Source organism: Saimiri boliviensis, chromosome X, assembly GCF_048565385.1.
Source record: "Saimiri boliviensis isolate mSaiBol1 chromosome X, mSaiBol1.pri, whole genome shotgun sequence".
Classification (NCBI taxonomy): domain Eukaryota; kingdom Metazoa; phylum Chordata; class Mammalia; order Primates; family Cebidae; genus Saimiri; species Saimiri boliviensis.
The window spans coordinates 52938186-52954617 of NC_133470.1; positions in this window are offsets into that span (position 1 = coordinate 52938186).

A 16432-nucleotide genomic window follows, 5' to 3' on the forward strand; every position below is an offset into this window, starting at 1 on the left:
AAGATAAACTTTTAAGTATCAAATAAATTAACCTTTATAGTTACTATTACTACATGGCATATTTGAGAGGGAAGCATATTCTGGATGAAGAAGCTTGGGATATCTCATAAAGTGCTGTGGATATTTGCAACTTTAGAAAAAATGCTACATATTCTTAAATATTTTAATGTAGACAATTAAAAATTCTCAAGAAGTTATAAAAACGCTTAAAGTGCAAAACAGAGTTAAAGGAAAATTCAAGAACTTCATAGAACAGAAGTAAATCTAGAGAACAATCCAGAGGAGTAGTAGACCTAAGAAGCACGTGCCTAATTCGAATAGTGACTGTTCACAAGTAGATCAAATCTATGTGGCTGTTCATCTTGCTCCCAGGGAAAATAAAATAAACACAAAAATAACAGAACCACACAAATCCAAAATGTAGTATTTTCCAAAAGTGAGAACCAAATTAGAAACTGATGGACAAAAAGAAATGAGGAAGTATGTGGGCAAAAAAATTCAATAGCTTTTCTTATTGAAATTATGTTTAAAATGTTTACATAAATACATTACGAAATTAATATTACTTTTGTGAAAAGAACAAAAAGCTATAAAATTTAAGGCCAGGTGTAGTGGCTCATGCCTGTAATTCCAGCACTTTGGAAGGCTGAGGAAGGTGAATTGCTTTAGCTCAGTAGTTTGAGAATAGCCTGGGCTAAATCTCTACAAAAAATGTGAAAATTAGCCAGGCATGGTGGTATGCACTTGTAGTTCCAGCAACTTGAGAGGGTGAGGTGGGAGGATCCCTTGAGCCTGGGAGGTGGGGGTTGCAGTGAGCCAGTATCATGTCACTGCACTCCAGCCTAGGTAACAGAGTGAGACTGTCTCAAGTTAAAAGCATATTTGAACAACAGCAAAAAAGAATATCAAGTTAATACACAGTGTGTGAGTTAACCTATAAATTGAAATGATAAGAAAACGAATGAACTGGAATATTGAGTGTAATAAATACAGCCAACTACTATAAAAAGGGACAAATTTTATAAAATATAAATATAGCTTTAACTAGATGAAAACTATAAAGAGGAGTTAATAATGCCCATTTTTTTCACTACAGTAAAAAATATAAGTAACAATATTAATGGTAATTTACAAATTTCTAAGTTCAAACTAAACATAAGCCCTTGAATTCAAAATCGCAGTGTTAAAAAAAAAAGATAAAAAAATACTTAATAGAAATAAAATTCAAACTTCCTAACAGCACGAGAAAGAAATCTAAAAGTGAGCAAGAGAGATAACTTAGAAAAGTAAAATCAAAACACCCACAGTCTATAGAGTCAGAAATCAAAATAAACGTGCTGAGAGAATTTGCTACTGTGAATAGCAATTGCAATGAACATGTCAGTGCACGTTCCTTTTTGGTAGAATAATTTAATTTTCTTTGAATGTATACCCAGTAATAAGATTGCTGGGTCAAATAGTAGTTCTGTTTTAAGTTCTTTGGGACATCTTCAAACTGCTTTCAATAGTGACTGAACTAATTTACATTCTCATCAGCAGTATGTAAGCATTCCTTTTTCTCCACAACCTCACCAACATTTGTTAGATTTCGGCATTTTAATAATAGACCTTCTGACTGTTGTAGGATAGTATCTCATTGCTTCTACTGTCTTTAATTGTAATAATTTTTGCTATTTCTAACCTACTCCAATCTATTACCAGCCATCATTACTATGACCTTGTTGCTTAATCCAGTCAGTATTCTTAGATCTTGATTTGCTTGTCCTCTTGGAAACTTTCCACTCCCTCTATAACTTCTTTGTCCAATGTACAAAGGAAAACACTATTCACCAGAATCTTATGCCCAAAACAGTATCTTTTAGAAATAAAGGTGAAATAAAGACATTTCAGATAAATAAAAACTGATGCAATTCGTTGCCAGCAGACATACATTATACAGAAAACACTAAAAGTAGTTCTTAGACGGTATGTGGTGGTTCACACTTGTAATCTTAGTGCTTAGAGACCCTGCGTAGTGCCCTGAAAGTCTCCACCCGGAATTCCCACAACACATCCCCCGCAAGGCCCTGTGATGACCTCCCACACCTCTGCACAGTTACCCACTCCCAGATCCGCGTCCGCTTTGCCAGAGCCCTTTAGACTCCTTTTCCCAAGGCCCCAAGATCCCACGCAAGCAGTGAGGCATCAGGATTTAAGCGGAAGGAGAAAATCGCCCAGGGAATGAGCACAAGTGCCTCCTGTGAAGGTATTTGGAGGTGGAGATGGGGCACAGCTGGTGAGCCGAGAAGGCGCTGGGATGACCATATCGCCACCCTTAGTCATTTGAGAGTTTGGGCAGGACGGGCTGCACTGTCAGCCAGGGCTGTTCACTGCTCATAGGCTTTGAGAAGGCCTCAAAGAAGGCTAAGTGCTCTCAACCTGGGGGAAAAAAAAATTGAGAAGACTTCCTGAGAAAGGCTGCAATCTCAGGTGAATTGGAGCTGCAGAGAAGAGATTGAAAAGTGCTCCAGGCAGGGGGCACGGCTTGAATAAAAGTTTGGATGGGAGAATGTCCTCGGCAAAAGAAAAGGTGCCCCAGAGTTCCTTTCCCGTCCCCTCTGTATGTGATGCTTTCTGGCTGCCCATGGGAGCCTTCCAAAGTGGCATAGTGCCTCCCACTGAAGACAGGACTCCCGGGGCCCCAAGAGGGTAGCAACAGCCTGTAAGTCACACAGTAGTAGAGCTGGAAGGCTCAAGGCTCCCTCCTGATAGGCTGGGCAGGAGCAGCATCACAATTTCACATTCTAGAATTCATACATGCTAAGATTCTAGAATTCATACATTCTAGAATTCTAGAATTACTGACCTTTTTAGGATTATAGAATTCATACTTTCTAGGATTCTAGAATTCACACTTTTCAAGATTCTAGGATTCATACGTTCTAGGATTCTAGAATTTAGACCTATTTACGTTCTAGGATTCTATAATTTAGACCTATTTAAGATTCTAGAATTCATACATTCTAAAATTCCAGAATTCAGATCTTTTTAGGATTCTAGAATTTATATATTACAGGTTTCTAGAATTCACACATTTTATGATTCTAGAATTCAGACATTCTGAAATTCTAAAATTCAGACATCATTGGATTCTAGAATTGAGATTCAGACATTTTATGATTCTCACATTCAGACTCTTTATGATTCTAGAATTCATACATTCTAGGATTCTAGAATTTATGCTATTTTAAGATTCTAGAATTCACACATTCTAGGAGTCTTTAATTGAGACATTTTATGATTCTAGAATTCTGACATTTTAACATTGTAGAATTCAGACCTGTTAAAGATTCTAGAATTCATATATAACGTGATTCTAAAATTCGGACATTTTAAAATTCTTGAATTCAGACATCGTTGGATTCTAGAATTGTAATTTCAAGAACTTAGACCTATTTAAGATTCTAGAATTCATACATTCTAGGATTCTAAAATTCATAGCTTTGTAGGATTCTAGAGTTTATACATTATAGTATTCTAAAATTCAGACATTTTATGATTCTAGAATACAGAATTTCTAACATTGTAGGATTCAGACTTGTTTAAGATTCTAGAATTCATACTTTCCACGATTCTAGAATTCAGACATTCAAAAATTCTAGAATTCTGACATCATTCGATTCTAAAATTCTAATTTTCTACAATTCTAGAACTCACACAATTTAAGATTCTAGAATTCAGACATTTTATGATTCTACAATTCTAGAATTTCGACATCCTGAGATTCTAGAATTCAAACATTTTATGATTCTAGAATTCATACGTTTTTTGAATTCTAGAATTCAGACAATTTATGATTCTAGAATTCATACATTTTTTGGATTCTAGAATTCAGACATTTTAGGATTCTAGAATTCATACATCCTAGGATTCTAGAATGAATACTTTTTCGCATTCTAGAATTCATACATTCTACTATTCTAAAATTCATTCTCTCTAAACTTCTAGTATTCAGACCTTTTTAGGATTCTAGAATTCATACATTCCGGGGTTCTGGAATTTAGACCTATTTAAGAATCTAGAATTCATACATTCTAGGATTCTAGTATTCAGATCTTTTTAGGATTCTAGAATTTATACATTATAGGATTCTGCAATTCACACATTCTATGATTCTAGAATTCAGAAATTTTATGATTCTAGAATTCATACATTCAAAGATTCTAGAATTCAGACCTATTTATAATTGTAGAATTCACACATACTAGGATTCTAGAAGTCATACATTTTAGCATTCTAGAATTCATACATTCTAGGATTCTAAAATTCATACATTCTAGAATTGTAGAATTCAGACCTTTTTAGGATTCTAGAATTCATCCTTTTTAGGATTGTGGCATTCAGAACTTTTTAACAGTATAGAATTCATACATTCTAAGATTCGAGAATTCAGATCTTTTTAGGATTCTAGAATATATACATTATAGGATTCTAGAATTCACACCTTCTATGATTCTAGAATTCAAATATTTTATGATTCTAGAATTCAGACATTGTAAAATTTTAGAATTCAGACATCTTTGGATTCTAGAATGGAGCCTTTCTGCATTTCTAGAACTCACAAAATTTAGGTGTATTGTATTCAGACATTCTATTATTCTCGCATTCAGACAGTTTATGATTCTAGAAATCTTACATTCTGCGATTTTAGAATTCATACCATTTTAAGATTCTAGAATTCATACATTCTAGGAATCTTTAATTGAGACATTTTATGATACTAGAATTCAGACCTTTAAACATTGTAGAATTCAGATCTGCTTAAGATTCTAGAATTCATATGTAACATGATTCTAGAATTCAGACATTCTAAAATTCTACAATGCAGACATCCTTGGATTCTAGAATTCTAAATTCCCAAAATTCTAGAACTCACACATTTTTAGATTCTAGAATTCAGATATTTTATGTTTCTACAATTTTAGAATTTACATATTCTGAGATTCCAGAATTCAAGCATTTTATGATTCTAGAATTCATTGATAAGATTCTAGAACTCAGACGTTTTATGATTCTGCAATTAATACATTCGAAGATTCTAGAATTCAGACCTATTTAGGATTCTAGAATTCATACATAGTTGGCTTCTAGAATTCATACATTTGAGCATTCTAGAATTCATACATGCTAGGATTCTAAAATTCATACATTCTAGAATTATAGAATTGCTGACCTTTTTAGGAGGATAGAATTTAATCTTTCTAGGATTCTAGAATTCACACTTTTATAAGATTCTAGACTTCATACATTCTAGGATTCTAGAATTCAGATCCTTTTAGGATTCTAGAATTTACACATTATATGATTCTAGAATTCACACATTCTATGATTCTAGAATTCTGACATTTTATGATTCTAGAATTCAGACATTGTAAAATTCCAGAATTCAGACATCATTGGATTCTAGAATGGAGACTTTCTGCAATTCTAGAACTCACACAATTTAGGAGTATTGTATTCAGACTTTCTGTTATTCTTGCATTCAGACAGTTTATGATTCTAGAAATCATGCATTCTAGGATTCTAGAATTCATACTGCTTTAAGATTCTAGAATTAATAGATTCTAGGGATCTCTAATTGAGACATTTTATGATTCTAGAATTCAGACCTATTTATAATAGAAGAATTCATACATACTAGGATTCTAGAATTCATACATTTTAGCATTCTGGAATTCATACATTCTAGGATTATAAAATTCACACATTCTAGAATTGTAGAGTTCAGATCTTTTTAGAATTCTAGAATTCATTCTTTTTAGGATTCTAGAATTGAGACCTTTCTAACATTCTAGAATTCATACATTCTAGGATTCTAGAATTAAGACCAATTTAAAATTCTAGAATTTATACATTCTAGGGTTCTAGAATTCAGATCTCTTTTGGATTCTAGAATTTATACAAGATATGATTTTAGAATTCACACATCGTATGATTCTAGAATTCAGACATTTTGTGGTTCTAGAATTCAGACATTCTAAAATTCTAGAATTCAGACCTTTTTAAGATTCTATATTTCATAAATTTTAGGATTCCAGAATTCAGACATTCTACGATTCTTACATTCAGACACTTTATTATTCTAGAATTCATACTTTCTAGGATTCTACAATTCATACTATTTTAAGATTCTAGAATTCATACATTCCAGGATACTAGAGTTCAGTCATTTTATGATTCTAGTATTCAGACATTCTAACATTGTAGAATTCAGACTTGTTTAAGATTCTAGAATTCATACATTCCATCATTCTAGAATTCAGACCTGTTTAAGATTCTGGAATTCATACATACTAGTATTCTAGGATTCATATATGTTTGCCTTCTAGTATTCCTACATTCTAGGATTCTAAAATACATGCATTGTAGAATTCTAGAATTCAGATTTTTTTTTAAGGATTATATAATTCAATCTTTTTAGGATACTTTAATTCAGACCTTTTTAAAATTCTGGAATTCATACATACTAATATTCTGGAATATAGACCTTTTTAAGATTCAAGAATTCATACACTCTAGCATTCTAGAATTCACACATTCTAGGATGCTAAAATTCAGACATTTTATGGTTCTAGAATTCAGACATACTACAATTCTAGAATTCTGACATTCTTGAATCCTAGAATTCAGAATTTCTACAATTCCAGAATTCACATATTTTAGGATTCTAAAATTCAGAACTTTCACGATTCTACAATTCTAGAATTTGGACATCTTCAAATACTAAAATTCAGACATTTTATGATGCTACAATTCTAGAATTTAGACATCCTGAGATCCTGGAATTCAGACATTTTATGATTCTAGAATTCATACATGCGAAGATTCTAGAATTCAGACCTATTTAGGATTCTAGAATTCATACCTACTAAGATTTTAGAATTCATACATTTTAGCATTCTAGAATTCATACATTCTAGGATTCTAAAATTCATACTTTCTAGAATTCTAGAACTCAGACCTTTTTAGAATTATAGAATTAGTTCTTTCTAGGATTCTAGAATTCAGACTTTTTAAAATTCTAGTATGCATACATTCTTGGATTCTAGAGTTTAGAGCTATTTAAGATTCTAGAATTCACACATTCTAGGAGTCTTTAATTGAGACATTTTATGATTCTAGAATTCTGACATTTTAACATTGTAGAATTCAGACCTGTTAAAGATTCTAGAATTCATACATAACATGATTCTAAAATTCGGACATTTTAAAATTCTTGAATTCAGACATCGTTGGATTCTAGAATTGTAATTTCAAGAACTTAGACCTATTTAAGATTCTAGAATTCATACATTCTAGGATTCTAAAATTCATAGCTTTGTAGGATTCTAGAGTTTATACATTATAGTATTCTAAAATTCAGACATTTTATGATTCTAGAATACAGAATTTCTAACGTAGGATTCAGACTTGTTTAAGATTCTAGAATTCATACTTTCCACGATTCTAGAATTCAGACATTCAAAAATTCTAGAATTCTGACATCATTCGATTCTAGAATTCTAATTTTCTACAATTCTAGAACTCACACAATTTAAGATTCTAGAATTCAGACATTTTATGATTCTACAATTCTAGAATTTCGACATCCTGAGATTCTGGAATTCAATCATTTTATGATTCTAGAATTCATACATTTTTGGATTCTAGAATTCATACATTTTAAGATTTTAGAATTTTTGCATTTTAGGATTCTAGAATTCATACATACTAGGATTCTAGAATTAATACTTTTTCACATTCTAGAATTCATACATTGTAGGATTCTTAAATTCAAACATTTTAGAATTATAGAATTCACATTTCTTTAGGATTCTAGAATTCATTCTTTCTTAAATTCTATAATTCAGACCTTTTTAGGATTCTGGAATTCATACATTCTTGGATTCTAGAATATAGACCTATTTAAGATTCTAGCATTCATACATTCTAGGATTCTAGGATTCAGACCTTTTTAGGACTCTACAATTTATACATTATAGGATTCTAGAATTCACACATTCTATGATTCTAGAATTCAGACATTTTATGATTCTTGAATTCATAGATTTTATGATACTAAAATTCACACATTCTATGTTTATAGAATTCAGACATTTCATGATTCTACAATTCATACATTTTAGGATACTGGAATTCAGACATTTTATGATTCTAGAATTTATACATTCAAAGATTCTAGAATTCAGACGTATTTATAATTGTAGAATTTGTACATACTAGGCTTCTAGAATTCATACGTTTTGGCATTCTAGAATTAATACATTCTAAGATTCTAAAATTCATACATTCCAGAATTGTAGAATTCAGACATTTTTAGGATTCTAGAATTCATTCTTTTTAGGATTCTACAATTCAGACCTTTTAACATTCTAGAATTCACACAGTCTAGGGTTCTGGAATTTAGACCAATTTGAGATTCTAGAATGCATACATTCTAGGATTCTTGAATTCAGATCTCTTTAGAATTCTAGAATTTATACAATGTATGATTTTAGAATTCACTCATTCTATGATTCTAGCATTCAGGGATTTTATGATTCTAGAATTCAGACATTCTAAAATTCTAGAATTCAGACCTTTTTAAGATTCTATAATTCATAAATTTTAGGATTCTAGAATTCCGACATTCTACGATTCTCTCATTCAGACACTATTATTCTAGAATTCATACATTCTAGGATTATAGAATTCATACTATTTTAAGATTCGTGAATACAGACACTTTGTGATTTTAGAAATCATACATTCAAAGATTCTAGAATTGAGACCTATTTACAATTTTAGAATTTATATATAATAAGATTCTAGAATTCATATATTTTCACATTCTAGAATACATACATTCTAGGATTCTAAAATACATACATTGTAGAATTCTAGAATTCAGACCTTTTTATGATTATAAAATTCATTCTTTTTAGAATTCATGAATTCACACCTTTTTCAAATTCTTGAATTCATACATACTGATATTCTGGAATATAGACCCTTTTAAGATTCGAAAATTCATACACTCTAGCATTCCAGAATACATACATTCAAGGATTCTAAAATTCAGACATTTTATGGTTCTAGAATTCAGAAATACTACAATTCCAGAATTCTGACATCCTTGGATTCTAGAATTCAGAATTTCTACAATTCCAGAATTCACATATTTTAGGAATCTAAAATCCAGACGTTTCATGATTCTACAATTCTAGAATTTGGACATCCTCAACTACTAGAATTCAGACATTTTATGATTCTACAATTCCAGAATTTAGACATCCTGAGATCCTTGAATTCAGACATTTTATGATTCTAGAATTCATACATGTGAAGACTCTAGAATTCAGACCTATTTAGGATTCTAGAATTCATACATACTAAGATTTTAGAATTCATACATTTTAGCATTCCAGAATTCATACATTCTAGGATTCTAAAATTCATACATTCGAGAATTCTAGAATTCAGACCTTTTTAGAATTATAGAATTCATTCTTTCTAGAATTCTAGAATTCAGACTTTTTTAAATTCTAGAATTCATACATTCTAGGATTCTAGAGTTTAGAGCTATTTAAGATTCTAGAATTCATACACTCTAGGATTCTAGAATTCAGATCTTTTTAGGATTCTAGAATTTATACATCATAGGATTCTAGAATTCACACATTCTATGATTCTATAATTCAGACATTTTATGATTCTAGAATTCAGACATTGTAAAATTCTAGAATTCAGACATCATTGGATTCTAGAATGAAGACCTTCTACAATTCTAGAACTCACACAGTTTAGGAGTATTGTATTCAAATATTCTGTTATTCTCGCATACAGACAGTTTATGATTCTAGAAATCATACATTCTAGGATTCTAGAATTCATACTGTTTTAAGATTCTAGAATTAATACATTCTAGGAATCTTTAATTGAGTCATTTTATGATTGTGGAATTCATACATTTTCGGATACTAGAATTCACACCTTCTATGATTCTAGAATTCAGTCTTATGATTCTAGAATTCATACATTTTAGGATACTAGAATTTAGACATTTTTTGATTCTAGAATTCATATCTCTTTAGGATTCTAGAATTTATGCAGTATATGATTTTATAATTCACACATTCTATGATTCTATTATTCAGACATTTTATGATTCTAGAATACAGACATTCTAAAATGCCAGAATTCAGACCTTTGTAAGATTCTATAATTCATAAATTTTAGGATTCTAGAATGTAGACATTCTACAATTCTCACATTCAGACACTTATTATTCTTGAATTCATACATTCTAGGATTCTAGAAATCATTCTATTTTAAGATTTTTGAATTCATACATTCTAGGATTCTAGAATTCAGACATTTTATGATTCTAGTATTTAGACATTCTAACATTGTAGAATTCAGACTTGTTTAATATTTTAGAATTCATACTTTCCATGATTCTAGAATTCAGACATTTTAAAATCTAGAATTCAGACATCGTTTGATTCTAGAATTCTAAATTTCTACAATTCTAGAAATAACACATTTTAAGATTCTAGGATTGAGACATTTTATTTTGCTATAGTTCTATAATTTAGTCATCCTGGAATTCTAGAATACAAACATTTTATGATACTATAATACATACATTTTAAAATTCTAATATTCAAACATTTTATGATTCTAGAATTCATACATTTGAAGATTCTAGAATTCAGACCTATTTATAATTGAAGAATTCATACATACTAGGATTCTAGAATTCATACATTTTAGCATTCTAGAATTCATACATTCTAGGATTCTAAAATTTATACATTCTAGAATTGTAGAATTCAGCCCTTTTAAGGATTCTAGAATTCACTCTTTTTAGGATTGTAGTATTCAGACCTTTTTAACATTCTTAAAATTCATAAATTCTAGGATTCTAGAATTCAGATCTCTTTAGGATTCTAAAAGTTATACAATATATGATTTTAGAATTCACACATTCTATGATTCTAGAATTCAGACATTTTATGATTCTAGAATTCAGCCATTCTAAAATTCTAGAATTCAGACCTTTTTAAGATCCTATAATTCATAAATTTTAGGATTGTAGAATTCAGACATTCTACCATTCTCGTGTTCAGACACTTTATTATTCTAGAATTCACACATTCTAGTATTCTAGAATTCATACTATTTTAAGACTCTAGAATTCGTACATTCCATTATTCTAGAATTCAGTCATTCTAAATTTCTAGAATTCAGACATTGTTGGATTCTAAAATTGTAATTTCTTGAATTTAGATCTATTTAAGATACTAGAATTTATACATCCTAGGATTCTAGAATTCAGATCTTTGTAGGATACTAGAATTTATACACTATTGTATTCTAGAATTCAGACATTTTATATTTCTAGAATACAGACATTCTAACATTGTAGAATTCAGACTTGTTTAAGATTCTAGAATTCGTACATTTCATGATTCTAGAATTCAGACATTCAAAAATTCTAGAATCCAGACATCATTGAATTCTAGAATTCTAATTTTCTACAATTCTAGATCTCACACATTTTACAATTCTAGAATTCAGACATTTTATGATACTACAATTCTAGAATTTAGACATATTGGGATTCTAGAATTCAAACAATTTCTGATTCTACAATTCTAGAATTTAGACATCCTGAGATTCAAGAATTCAAACATTTTATGATTCTAGAATTCATGCATTTTTGTATTCTAGAATTCAGACATTTTATGATTTTAGAATTCATAAATTTGAAGATTCTAGAATTCACATTTTAGGATTCTGGAATGCATACATACTAGGATTCTAGAATTAATACTTTTCACATTCTAGAATTCATACGTTCTAGGATTCTAAAACTCATACATTCTAGAATTCGATAATTCAGACCTTTTTAGGATTATAGAATTTATTCCTTTTAAAATTCTAGAATTCAGAACTTTTCAGGATTCTAGAATTCATACATTTCAGGATTCTAGAATTTAGATTTCTTTAAGATTCTAGACTTCATGCACTCTAGGAATCTAGAATTCAGATCATTTTAAGATTCTAGAATTTATACATTATATGATTCTAGAATTGATACATTCTAGGATTCAAAAATTCAGACATTTTATGGTTCTAGAATTCAGACATACTACAATTCTAGAATTCTGATATTCTTGGATTCTAGAATCCTGAATTTCTACAATTCCAGAATTCATACATTTTAGGATTCTAAAATTCAGACCTTTCATGATTCTACAATTCTAGAATTTGGACATCCTCAAATACTAGAATTCAGACATTTTATAATTCTACAATTCTAGAATTTACACATCCTGAGATCCTAGAATTTAGACATTTTATGATTCTAGAATTAATACATTTGAAGATTCTAGAATTCAGACCAATTTAGGATTCTAGAATTCATACATACTAGGATTCTAGTATTCATACATTTTTGCATTCTAGAATTCATACATGCTAAGATTTTAAAATTCATACACTCTAGAATTCTAGAATTCCTAACCTTTTTGGAATTATAGAATTTATTCTTTCTTGGATTCTAGAATTTACACGTTTTAAGATTCTAGAATTCAGACATTTTATGATTCTACAATTCCAGAATTTAGACATCCTGACATTCTAGAATTAAGACCTTTTATGATTCTAGAATTCTAGAATTTAGAAATCCTGAGATTCTAGTATTCAAACATTTTATGATTCTAGAATTTATACATTTTTGGATTCTAGAATTCAGATATTTTATGATTCTAGAATCATACATTTTTGGATTCTAGAATTCATACCTCCTAGGATTCTAGAATTAATACTTTTTTGCATTCTAGAATTCCTATATTCTAGGATTCTAAAATTCATACATTCTAGAATTCTAGGATTCAGACCTTTTTAGATTATAGAATTCATTCTTTCTAAAATTCCTGAATTCAGACCATTTTAGGATTCTAGAATTCATACATTTTAGTATTCTAAAATTTAGACCTATTTAAGATTCTAGAATTCATACATTCTAGGATTCTAGGATTCAGATCTTTTTTGGATTCTAGAATTTATACATTATAGGATTCTACAATTCACACATTCTATTATTCTAGAATTCAGACATTTTATGATTCTAGAATTCATATATTTTAGGATGCTAGAATTCACACATTCTATGATTTTAGAATTCAGATATTTTATGATTCCAGAATTCATACATTTTAGGATACTAGAATTCAGACATTTTATCATTCTAGAATTCATACATTCGAAGATTCTAGAATTCTGACCTATTTATAATTGTAGAATTCATACATACTAGGATTCTAGAATTCTAACAATCTAGGATTCTAAAATTCATACATTCTAGAATTATAGAATTCAGATGTTTTTAGGATTCTAGAATTCATTCTTTTTAGGATTGTAGAATTCAGACCTTTTTAACATTCTAGAATCCATACATTCTAGGATTCTAGAATTTAGACCAATTTAAGATTCTAGAATTCATACATTATAGAATTCTAGAATTCAGATCATTTTACCATTCTAGAATGTATACATTATATTAAATATTAAAGTAGTCTTTTAAGTATTTGATTTAAGCACTTTCAGGACTCCACGGTCTGTCACCACTGAGTTGTTTCCACCCTTTTATGTGTCTCAGTTTCTCACTACAGAGATGACCTCTGAGAGGGCTCAAAATGCCAGGTGATCAGCCCTTATGTGCACTTCCTAGAAAAGCTATTTTTAAAATTATTTTTCATTGGGGATTTCCTTGCAGGGACATTATATGTCATTGGGGGGTCAACCCCCCAGACATTCCCACGGGGCACCCAGTCACCAGGGATGACTTTCGGCTAGGAAGAACAAGTGCCCTTTTACTTCAGATCTGAAAATCTGTCTCTCATTTAACCAAGAAAATGACAGTTCAGTTCCTCACAACAATGCACCCAGACAAACCGAATCAAAATAAATTTCAGGAAGAAAAGCAATGTATAATTCCCTTTAGAATGCATCTCCAAACTAGAATTAGGATCCTTAAACAACGACTTACTAGGAGAAAACCAGCTCAGAATAAATCAAGGATCATCAACCAAGGGAAGGTCCAGGCCTCAGAAAGACTTAGCAGTTCTACCAGAGGAGAAGCTTGAAGTTGGATAGGCTTCAATGGGCCTGACTGGTACCTTAGCTCTGAATTCAGGCAACTTCATCTGCATCCTGAGTCTTCTCTGAGGCCCCACATGTTTGGATGTCATATTATTGCTGACATAAAGAAACTGTAAAATATTTGAAGAGATTTATTCTAAGCCAATTATGAGTGACCATGGCCCACAACACAGCCCTCTGGAGGTCCTGAGAACATGAGCCCAAGATTGTTGGGGTACAGTTTTGTTTTATCTATTTTAGGGAGGTCTGAGACAACAATCAAACATTTAAGAAATACATCAATTTAGTTCAGAAAGGTGAGACAACTCATACACATCCCTAAAACAGTGTCCCCAATACATAAAACTATAATTGAAGGGATTGAAAGAAGTAGAGAATTCACCAATAATAGGAACTAAAGCACTCTAGTAACTGAACTAGACAGAAATTCAGCAAAGACACAGAGACTTTACACATTTTTAACTAACTTTACCTAACAGACATCTATAAATCATTCCACACAGCAACAAAATATACATTTGTTTCTATGCAACAAAACATATTCTGCAAGACAAACCATATTCTAGTCTAAGGAACAAGTATTAGTAAATAGTAAAGGCCTGAAATCACAAAACTTATGTTCTTCCACCACAGTAGAGTTAAATCAGAAAACAAAAAAACCTTTTTAATCAAAAAATAATTGAAAATTTAAAAAGACATTTATAAATAAAGTATTGGTGAAAAAAATTATACAAAATATTATAAAAGTATTTTTATCTGGACAAGTACAGATATACAATATATTGTGGTGTCCTAATTTGGAAAAAGGAGTCAGGCAGGCAGGACTAGAAGACAGCAAAGAAATAAAGCAAATAAGCTATGCCTTATGCCTTTCTTCATGATTCAGGATATATAAACAAAAAGAAGAAGCTGATAAATTATAGGTCTGTTTTTCTTTATGGCCCAGGACATATAGCCCTCCTGAACAAATAACACACATAACTCACAAACTTCCTGTTTACCATCAAATTCCTCAATTTATCAAATATTCCAACCGACAGAAGAGTGCAAGTTCCCCAGTTCCATTCTATAAAATCCTCAGCAAGCCTTTTTGCTCCTTGCAGTCAGCTACTTTTCTGCTGACACTGTCTGTTGCCTTCTCACAATGTATTTTCATGCTTTCTCTAATAAATCTGCCTTTTTCTACCTACAACTGTCTTGTTAAAATTTTTTTCTCTTTTTTTTTTCTTTCTTTCTTTCTTTTCTTTTTTTTTTTTTTTTTTTTTTTTTATAGAGACAGGGTTTCACCATGTTGGTCAGGCTGGTCTTGAACTCCTGACTTCAGGTGATCCACCTGCCTCGGTCTCCCAAAGTGCTGGGATTACAGGCGTGAGCCACTGTGCCCGGCCTTGGTAAACTCTTTTACTGCCGCACAACCAGCACAGATAGTCATCGCTCACTGGCAACATTCTGGTAGCCCATATGGGAACTCTCTCTCTTCATGGGGAACTCTCTACCCTCTCTTTCTTCAAACTTCAGACCCATTAGTGGACAGTGTATAAGCATGGAGGCAACTGCAGTGTAACTGGAGCTACACTCTGGTAGGAACAGAAGGTGTCTTTGTGGAAATATCTGACCGCCATTGCCCTTAGGGATGGACCTGAGTCTACTTATTCTTTTCAGTCTTTAGTGTCCACCAGCTTCTATTAGCTCTTCGGCAACTTAAAGTAACTGGCAGGACCAGTCTATGGTGCTGCCTGAAAGCCAAAGAGTGAATCAGACTGGCTGCCCTGCCTAGAAGAAAGAAAGGTTCTTATTTTTTCTGATCAAAAGTCCCTGATGCCTAAATGTGATGCAATTGACAACGGAAGCTTGTTCAGGATGAATTCACACACGTTTTAGTTGACTCAGACCCTTTTTCTCACTCTAAATTATCCTGTGGAGTCAGCCAATCATTCTGCTCTGGATGTTGCTGAATCAGGTGATCAGACAGCCTCAGAACAGTTAGTCTTCCCTTAACTACCCGCTCTCCTGGGTCAACACCAGACAGAGATCTTCCTTGCCCATTTTCTTCAAACCAGAGCTGATAACCCAGCATAAATGAGTACCCCGACTGGCTATCCAGCATGAAGCACCTCATCAGCCAAGAGTACTTTTCTAATAGGTGAGACACTCCTTTAGAAAGTGCACCCTGAATCCCACCGTGGACATAAATGGAATCTTCTTTTTGTCTTGACAAGAAGTCTTGAGAGAAAATGTGGTT